At 35.6% G+C, this 10,964-nt stretch overlaps 1 protein-coding gene across 1 annotated transcript in view; it reads right to left on the reverse strand.

Annotated features, from left to right (window-relative positions):
- Positions 1 to 6,660, reverse strand: part of me2 (malic enzyme 2, NAD(+)-dependent, mitochondrial) — a 28,194-nt gene extending 21,534 nt beyond the window's left edge. Inside the window, exon 1 of the mRNA XM_073839712.1 lies at positions 6,526 to 6,660. The gene's annotated coding sequence lies outside the window, so the exon portion shown is untranslated. The remainder of the gene's footprint in view (positions 1 to 6,525) is intronic.
- Positions 6,661 to 10,964: the final 4,304 nt, after the last annotated feature.

Here is a 10,964-nt window from a genome sequence, read left to right on the forward strand (position 1 = left end):
ACTGTTTCATCTGGCGTGATTCACAGCAGAATGAGTTTAAGTTTCTCGCTCAAGGGTGCAACAATGACACGGCAGGGAGTTCTAGGGTCACTCCAAACTGGATTTTGATGGTATTGCATAAAGAACCAGGGCTCGAAAAATTATCTTTTTTTACTTGGTAGCACTGGTGCTCCCAACTTCAAAAAGTTAGGAGCACCAAAAAAAAATTAGGAGCACCCAATTTCTTTTTAGTAGCCTAAGGCACTGATCTTGATTCTTCATGGCCGATTCTGTTTGCAAATGTTTTACAAGCAAATGGGGTAATTCTAAATGCCTTTTTAATATACTTATTTTACGCCTTAAATAAGCAACAAGAAAGAATGACAATATGAGTACATGAACAAGATGTTTATTTTCTCTACTATAGATACAGCAATTTAAATTAGAGGCAACCACTGTAGGTTTAAACAATCTACAGTATAAACAACACAAAATAATAAACGACACCTTTCTTTGTGTATCGTGTAGACAATAAATACAGCCGTAATCAATGTAGACTACTCTTTCAGTATTCAAAGCGCAAATAGAGACCGAATATTTCAAGCAAGATACAGTTATAGACAACTACACAACTTATTATAGCCCACATATTAATAACAGCCTAGATTTTTTATGTGGCCTAATTTGCGCGCATTGGGGAGTCGCTCTCTAAACGTGGGGTATTGAAATTGTGTTTTACTTTTGCTTTCGCTTTAACAATCACATGAAACTCTCGGCAGTGAGCGTGCATTCAGCAATACAAGACATTAATACAAGACATTACTTTAACAAAACAATTTGAAAGTGGGAGGACACCAACGGGATGTTGAAAAGCATGTCTGCAGTGGAAATAACGCCCCTGAGTGAGTGCAACTCTTCCGCCGAGTTATCATTTGATGTGAATGCATGCCTCGTTGTACAGTATATTGAGACGGAGGCGCCAGAATGTGCGCTGTAGGACGAAATATAGTATATTTCTTCAAAAGCAGATTGTAGAGACCTTTTAATTGTCCACAATCAAAATTGTCACATCACACAACCTTAATTACAATGCAGTTTATGCAAATCCGGAACTGAGGTTGGTTGAGAGAGAGAGGAAAAAAAGTCCAGTTCGTAGTTCAGCGGAGAGCAGTGTCAGAGACAGGCGGAGATTGGCGGCTAATATCTCAAATCTGCATTAAAGTTAAGAATAACGAGTTTAAATGGCTATGTAATGTTGGAGAGAACTCTCTGTATCAGCTCACTGCAGTCTGTGCAGTAGTTAGACTGGCGAAAGTTTTGTAAAGAAATGAAACCAAGTGGCACCACAACAATTTCTCGCACTCGCACAAACGCTCCCAATTATAAATTGAGGTCGCGCAGATTAAATATTGGGAGCATATGCGACCAAAACGGTCGCAATTTCGAGCCCTGAGAACATACAATTATCTGCAAGAAAGCAACTACTTACAATGTGATTTTACATGTATGCATTTGGTAGAAGCTTTTATCCATTTCCAGGGACTTGAATCCATGACCTTGTTGTTGCTATCGCCATGCCCATATACACCCAATTTACCAAGCTACGACGTAATACAGATTATTCACCATGAGGCTACAACTGTGTCCCAAGAATACAAGCATTCTTTCTGTAAGGCTGTTCCTCCCATGACCTTTGACCTTTAACAAGTGATACTGAAGGTTATTTTAGGTATCAAATGGGAAGTCACACCAGACCTAACATGTTCCTGCACAGCGAAAGCAAGCCAGTGAATTTGGCAAAGCATGAACTCACAATTGATGAACACATCGTGAGCAAGCAAGCAATGTTTCGGCCATCATTTCTGAGATTTATGGAACTACAAAGTGTCTTTATTAAAGGATTACTTCACTACCAGAATAGATATTTCCTGACAATTTACTCACCCCTATGTCATCTGAGATGTTCATGTCTTTCTTTCTTCAGTCGAAAATAAACTAAGGTTTTTGAGGAAAACATTCCAGAATTTACCTCCATATAGTGGACTTCAATGGGACCCTACGGGTTGGAGCTCCAAATTGCAGTTTCAATGCAGCTTCAAAGGAGCTTATCTAGTGAAATGATCATTCATTTTCAAAAAAACCCCCAAAAAACTATTTACATACTTTTAACCACAAATGCTAGGTGGACATACAGAACCAGTGTTTACAAAGCAAATGCGCAAAGAAAGTAAAATGCCCTTTACAAAAAAAGGTAAAACAACGTCAGGTGATTTTAAAGTTGGGGAAGAAAATGAGATGGAGTTTTTCGCCCTAACCTACCATTTTGAATTGAAGAACACAGGCAAAGAATTAACAGTGTTTGACTTTTCCAACGTGATTACGTAATGCGTGAAGATGCACATTGCAGAGCTTGAGCAAGACGATAGATTTTAGTATATAAATTCCATTTTTTTTTTTTTTGTAAAAAATGACCAATTGTTTTACTAGATAAGACCCTTATTCCTCAGCTGGGATCATGCAGAGCTCTTTGAAGCTGCATTAAGGGCGTGTTCACACTTGTAGTTTGATAATTTGGTCTGGACCAAAAAGGAACATGATACATTTATTCCTGGTCCACTTAGCATTCACACTGGCATTTTTGAGAATGTTCCTAAAGATACCGAACCTAAATACATAGCGATATGTTCACAACCTGATTGGTCGGGTTAAATTACGTATATTTCATGACATTCCAAACAAAAGGAAAATGTTCGTTTGACTTAAAGACACCCAAGGGCGTGTTCACACTTGGCGTCTTTTTTGACAAGAAAAAGTTGACAAGGCCGTTTTTTTAGTTACCAAAAAATCTGGAAGCTTGCGTTGCAGCAGAGGGCGTCGTTTTTGTGCTATAACAACAGCTGCAACAGTAGCCTATGTGTGGTGCAGAAATGTCAATAAAAAAGGAAGCTGGCTCTTTTCTTTTTTTGACATTTTGCCTTTTATTTGATAGGACAGTATTTAGACAGAAAGCGAAGTGGGAGAGAGAGAGCGGGGGATGGGATCGGGAAAGACCTGCGAGCCGGGACTCGAAAAAGGGACGCCCGAAGCGCAACAGTGACACTGTACATGTCGGTGTGCGGCTCAAGAAGCTATTGGCGCTGCACGAAGGTTTTTTTAAAGTTAACGGGGAGGCAAAGCCGGTTCACAACAATAAAATAAAAGTCTATGTAACGGCACCTTTCCCCTTTTTTCTTGTTGTTATGGAAATGAAACGTCTAGCTACTCGCTTGTCATTGGTCAGCTGTCAAAAAAGCGCTTGACGTAGGGCGTAAAAAGACGTTCTGAGCTGCAGAAAAAGACGACGATGGTGGCGTTTAAAAAAAGCGCTCAGGGCTTTTTTGAAAAGACGGTTTAATCCATAGGGTTATAATGTAAAACAGACGCTGGCAGTTAAAAAAAGACGCCAAGTGTGAACACGGCCTAATGCTGTCTGCTGGACAAAGCGCAATCATTGTTGCGTGTATATGATTTTATATTTGTCACCTGCGAACTCACAAAGAGCTCATAAAAGGCACTTTACTTCTATGTTGCTCCACATTTGCCCTCTTCTCATTTTGTTTTGGATACACTGATTGTTCCCTTTGTGAAATCATGTAACATAGCATCACATCTTGTCATTACTTCATGTTTTTGTTTCGTTTAGAAGTATTTGGTCTGTATTGCGTTCATATTTCATTCGAACTGCACCAGCCTTTGTTTGGAAGCGGATCAAGATCTTTTAAGCGGTCTCTGTCTGCTTGTTTGGTGCCCACCAGGGTTCAGATGGTTGAGATGGCACCAGCAATTACACTTACTCAAATGCATTAACAGAGCAATCATGCCAGAGTTTGTTTTAGTCAAACCAAAGTCCCTTTAAGGCAAGTCATGTCACTCGGCGGCCATCTTTGAAATGCTACTCGGGCAGGCAAGTGCAGCTCCTATCTGTTTGAATGGGGAAACATCAAATTTTCCACAACTGTTCACCAAACTAACGGTTAAATTTCATATTTTAAATCTCCAAAGAAATCCAACATGTACTGCCTCATAAATATGGTTTCTTGAGCTCCAATAGCGTTTAAAAACACTTATTTTTCCACCTCAATGAGCCAGTGCGCATGTGCAGTACTGAGCACACGTCTTAAATCGCTGATTGTTTCTATAGCAACCGGGACATCTAACAACAATTAATCTAATGACTTTATTAATCAACGATTGGCTCTTTCACTATGAAGGCGGGGCTTCGCGGCCATAATGAATGTAGCATTTTTCCCCATTCAAAACTATACGAGTGACATGTCTTGGGTATTCTATAGTCTTTGGTCAAACCAAACCATGACAAGTGTGAACACACCCTAATACTGCATTTTGGACCTTTTACCCATTGGGTTCCGTTGAAGTCCACTATATGGAGAAAAATCCTGGAATGTTTTCCTCAAAAATCTTCATTTTTTTCAACTGAAGAAAGAAAGACATGAATATCTTGGATGACATGGGGGTGAGTCAATTATTAGAAAATTTTTATTCTGGCAGTGAACTAATCCTTTAAGGGCCACAATGATGAAGATAGGTCATGGATTAAACCTAAAGCCTTTCAGACTCCAGCCCAGATCTCACACCACTATATGACACTACCCTTAGACGTTAATTCTTGGACAGAGATTTTGTGGAAAGTAGTATGACACAACTTGTATTGCTCAGCGTTTCCTCAACCCAGGGTTTGAGCCTTTAGTTATTAGCCCAGATTGTAAGGGAATACAAGTTTTCAGTTGCCAGTCTAGATTTTAAAAATCTTTTAAAATTAAGTTTTTTGAGGAAAACATTACAGTATTTTTCACCATATGGTGGACTTCAATGGTGGTCAACAGGCGGAAGATACAAATTAGAGTTTCAATGCAGCTTCAAAGGGCTCTACACAGTCCCAGCCGAGGAATAATGGTCCTACCTAGCAAAATAATTTTGTCTTTACACAGTACATAATTATGTTGGAAGGGTCATGGACGGTTAGTTCTTCATCTGCGTACTATGGTTTAAAAAGATAGGGTAGAGTAGAGTGAAAAATTCATTTTCCATAATGCTTTGCCACAGTATCTGTCAAACAAACTAAACCCGAAAGCACAACATGGTTTAATGCCTTTATTAAGTTTTCGCTGTGAGTTTCAAAAGGTGCTTCAAAGCTCATGATCCGGTGTTTTCCGCACCTCAGAGCGACTCCGTTCACAGTGAATGCAGTGAATTTGCTTACTGAATGTGTTTTGAGTTTAGCTTACGTTTCGGCCACCAGTTATACTTTATTTTTGCGGTAGACGATTACAGTATTTCACTAGATTTGTAGTGAGACACGTTTTTATAAGCCTGTTTTCCGTCAAATTAAAAGCTCTATTGCCAGCGGTTTAAATGTGTAATGTTACTGCAGTCCAAATTCAAAATATCTCTTTCAAGTGTAGAAATTAGGAAAGAAGCATTGTAATTTCCCTACTGTAGTGTAAAGCAAAAATAAACCTATTAAATTTTCATTTTCATTTATTTTACAATGCAATTGTTTTACAATACATGCCTACATTTTTTGTTATTTTTATTATTATATTCTAATTCGTTTGGCTTCTTACAACACAGTGTGATGTAATTTAGACTGAGACCACAAATAAAAAAGGGTTAATCCGCTTTTAAGTTCAGATACATATCAAATCACTTGACTTTGACTTTTTTTCTGACCTAAGTTTTCTTACTTAAGAACATGGGTTGAAGCTATTAATTTTTTAATCTCAAAGTGCATTAGATAGAATAATTTAACTTCAAACTGTACAACAATTTAATTTTTTCCCCCTAAGTTTTCATCCGTCTCTTTTTTTTATAAATACAATGTTGTGGACTTTGTATCAAGATATTATTGTATCGTGAGATTTTAATATTGTATACTCCATAAATCAGTATTTTTAAGACTTTTAGAAAAATCTACATATTTCAGATGAATGAACCCATCTGTAAAAACCTTTAAATTAAAGATATGGGGAAAAACTCTGGTGTATGTAAGTGATATGGCCTATAAAGATATGTACTGTAATTGAAATATACAGATGCAAAAGATGAAGTATGATTAAATAAACACTTAAATATGAATTTGGGGTGTTTTCTTTCACTAGTCTAAAAGAAGATATGGTATAGAAGCAAAAATCTCTAAAGTGCCTGAAAAATCAATACGTTCTGCGTGTAGCATCTTGCCATCAGATCTTCAACTATTAAGCCTATTAAACAAATCTACTGCTTTGAAACCGTTACTTAATGCCTTAAACCTATAGAGCAACAGGTAGAAAATCTAAATACTGATCATGTTAAACCGGAAGGCCATCATTGAAGTATTTAACAATCATGTAAACACAATGTAGAACGTGATGCGCTTGAATCTAATAACGTTAACGTTAGTTGATTGAGGTGATGACAGATGCTGTTCAGCTAAGCTAACACAAAGCGCTCAAAACACTGAATGTATTTCCTCCAGAGCTGTCATGAAGGATATATCTGAAGCCTTACCCTTTCCTTCAAACGTCTCGGAGTCTGTTGGTCACAATAATACGCGACTAAACATTATATTTTTGCTAAATTCGCCAGTTCTGAGGTTTGTGCGTCATGCCGTGCGGTGTGACTGACAGCTGCGAGCCTTCTTGGCACAAGACATTCTAACACACACGCCAACAGCCAATCAGAAACGAGCTCAGCCGACGAGCTTAAATTTACCGTAAAGATCGTATTTAAAGCGCAAAATAAACAAAAACCGCCGACCAAAGAAGCGGAAGGAAAATTGTGAAATCGCCGTATGTAAGCCTAAACCTATTTTATACAGTCTATGGCCTAAACCCATTTTTTTGCAAGTCAGAGTTGAGTCAAGTTTTCATTTTAGTCTTCTAGTTTTACTGATAAAGTAATAATATGATTAATTAAAATAATGAATTCATAATAATACGAATATTTAGTTTTTTATTAACACATTGATTATAAAATACAAATGTATTATTAATAATAATACATACATAAGAATATAATTTTCAACACTTTCAACACTTATTTTTATTGCTAGTTTTTCTGTGTACTTTTTGACTAATTGTTGCTGGAAAGATTTGAGGTAAAAGAAGAAAGGTATACCCTAATTTATAGATTTATTTGAGGTCTTATTTGCATATTCTATTACACCCATTGCATTTTCTTGTTTTCTTTTTATTTTCATTATTTTTAATCATTATATGATATTATATTATATTATATGATATATATCTTGTTTGTCAGAAGTAACGCAAGTTACGTAAAAATATTACTTTTTCCAACTTACTAGTAAAGTAAGCATTACGTTTAAATTGACAAGAAAATATCTGAGTTACTTTTTCAAATAAGTAAAGTCAGTTACTTTTTTCACAAAATTATTGATTAAAAACTCTATCAAATATCCCCATGTTGAGAGAAATTGTAAGATGTTACTTTAGTTCTAGAATAAATGTGAACATGCATTAATTCGTAAAAAAAAAAAACACAGATACAGTCTTTCTCGAAATGAATAAAAATGCAAAACTGCAATAATTAAATGTTAAATTATACAAATATCTTGCATTTAATCCCATTTTTGCTGCCGACCTTCCAAGATCCAATTCATTCTAATAAGCAAAAATTACTCAAAATAATCTAACATTTGTTTTCCTTTTTTTATTGCTAAAGAGTTGACATTTTTCTTCTACGGTCTACTGTACAGACGTCAATTTACTTTTCTCTAAGCCTGAGGCTTTTGGTGTGAAAACCTTTTACATTTGCAAAAAATAGAACTTTTATATTAAAAACAAACAAGCAAGCCCTGCCCAGATTTAAAAAGTAACGCAAAAGTAACATAACGCATTACTTTCCATAAAAAGTAACTAAGTAATGCAATTAGTTACTTTTTTATGGAGTAACTCAATATCGTAATGCATTACTTTTAAAAGTAACTTTCCCCAACACTGGATTTTGATAGTATATTATTGAGTTTCGTAAACACGTATCTAAATGTACAGTTGCAATCAAAATTATTCAACCCCCTTGACCTGCAAGACATTTTGCTGCAGAGAACAAAATTTTGTGAAAACAATTCAACAAAGGCATCAGTACACTATTAGAGAAAGTTTATTCATACACATTTGAGTAATTTTGAGAATGTAAGTTGATGACTAATGAAAGAAAATTAAATTGGCTCTAAATGTTCATGTCCAAAATTATTCAACCCCCAAAAGTAAAATCTGGTGCAGAATCTTTTATTCTTTAAAACTAGCAATAAACACTGCTTGAAAGTATTTAGAAGCTCTTGTCACCTCTCTACTGCAATCTTGGCCCATTCCTCGCCTGAAAAAGCTTTTAGACCACTGATAATATTTAGTTTCACATTGCTACTGCTTTCTTCAAATTCAACTAAATATTTTCAATGAGAATTAAATCTGGAGACTGAACAGGCCACTCAAGAACATTCTGTGACTGATCCCTGAACCAAGCTTAAGTAGATTTGGATGTTTACTTTGGGATGACTGTCCTGCAGGAAAGACAATTGATTAATAGCTTCAGCCTTTGCACCAAAGGCATCACAATGTTTGCAAAAATGTCCTGATACTTCAAAGAATCCAGGATGTCCGTCATACAGTCATGTTTTCCACTTCCTGCTAAAGTAAAACAACCCCATAACAGGACTGATCCACCTCAATGTTTGACGATGGAGATGGTGTTCTTCTGCTTACAAGTTTTGCCTTTTTTGCACCAGACATACTGCTGATCCATGGGTCCAAAAAGTTCCAGTTTGGTCACATCACTCCAAAAAACATTCTTCCAGAACTCCACAGGTCTATCCAGATCAATTTTAGGATGTTCAAGTCGGTCTTTTTGTTGTTCTTGGTCAAGAGTGGTATTCGGCAAGATGCCTCAACATGAAGGCCATACTTGTCTAGTGTTCATCTTGTGCTCTGCATTGAAATGTTTTTCCTCCTTTCGTTGGGTCATCTTGCATGTCTTTGGCTCTACTTTGCAGGTTTTTCTCAGTTGCTCTGATCAAACATTTTATGATATTGTGTTTTTTTGTTCAACACCCTCAAAGGTTTTCTGGTACAACACACTTTAAACTAAAGAATAATGCTGCCAGCTGTGTCTCTAGGAACTTTTAAATGTCTTGAAAATCTTCATACAGCCTTAGACTTTATAATATAATAAAACTATTTCTTCTCTATAGCTTTTGTGAGAGCTCTGTTGACTTTACCATATTTGCTACTCAACTTCAGCACATGCATGTACTAACTGTATGTATGTGTAACAGCTCAAGCTCATTCTGTTTTTAAATAGTGTGTCTGAAGGCTTTATTGTGTTTTAAGACAATTTTGTTCCCCACCATAAAAATAACTGACTAAAAAACAGTAATGTTGAACAGGGGTTGAATAATTTTGAACATGAACATTTAGAGCCAATTTAATTTTCTTTCATTAGTCATCAACTTACATTCTCAAAATTACTCAAATGTGTATGAATAAACTTCCTCTACTAGTGTTCTGATGCCTTTGTTGAATTGTTTTCACAAAATTTTGTTCTCTGCAGCAAAATGTCTTGCAGGTCAAGGGGGTTGAATAATTTTGATTGCAACTGTATACTACAAATAAATTAATGTCTGCTTATCTTCGTATACAGTAAGGTCAAAAGTTTACATACACCTTGTAGAATCTGCTAAAATGTTAATTATTTTACCAAAGTAAGAGGGATCATACAAAATGCATGTTATTTTTTTATTTAGTACTGACCTGAATATGATATTTCACATAAAAGATGTTTACAGTATACACAAGAAAATAATAGTTGAATTTATAAAAATTGCCCTGTTCAAAAGTTTACATACACTTGATTCTTAGATGATCTTTTTTTTTTGTTTAGTGATAGTTGTTCATGAGTCCCTTGTTCGTCCTGAACAGTTAAACTGCTCACTGTTCTTCAGAAAAATTATTCAGGTCCCACAAATTCTTTGAGTTTTCAGCTTTTTTGTGTATCTGAACCCTTTCCAACGTTGACTGTATGATTTTGAGATCCATCTTTTCACACTGAGGACAACTGAGGGACTCATATGCAACTATTACAGAAGGTTCAAACACTCACTGATGCTCCAGAAGGAAAAACAATGCATTAAGAGCCGGGGGGGGAAAACTTTTGAACAGAATGAAAATGTGTCAATTTTTTTCTTATTTTGCCAAAATATATATATATATTTTTAGTACTTTTTTAAATACTTACTTATTTCCCAAAAGACAAAATAGATTAAATTTACCCTGATCTGCAACTTCAAAAAGTTTTTACCCCCAAGTCCCTCACATGTCCTGGATCTCAAAATCATACAGTCATTGTTGAAAAGGGTTCAAATATACAAAAATACTGAAAAAGCAAAGAATTTGTGGGACCTGAAGGATTTTTCTGGAGAACACCGGGCAAAACTATTATGGACAAACAAGGGACTTGTGACCAACTATCATTTTGTACATGCATTTTGTGTGATCCCTGTTATTTTGGTAAAATAATTAACATTTTTGCAGATTCTGCAAGGTGTATGTAAACTTTTGACCTCAACAGCACATAAATGTCTGTTCGCTCTTGACCAGAAGAGGTCGCAGTTAACTACTAGTATCGAGTCTTGAGAATACCGTAAAATTAAAAGTCCTTGCACAACTAAACCAACCACTGACCATTTGGGATGTTTGAGATACTTCATTACCAGGTTTGTTTATCATGCTACAGTATAAATATGTGTTGATTTGGTAGCACTTCTTAATATTTGTCATTAACAAACATTATATTAAGCAGATCAGTAGCTGATGTATTTTCCAACATTTAAGGCAAAAAAAAAAAAAAAATCAAATTTAATCTCTAAATCTCTAACTATTTCAAATGAACAACTAATAATCTGTTAACAACTAAAAAAAAGTATAATATTATGT

This window comes from Garra rufa, chromosome 5, assembly GCF_049309525.1.
Source record: "Garra rufa chromosome 5, GarRuf1.0, whole genome shotgun sequence".
Lineage (NCBI taxonomy): Eukaryota > Metazoa > Chordata > Actinopteri > Cypriniformes > Cyprinidae > Garra > Garra rufa.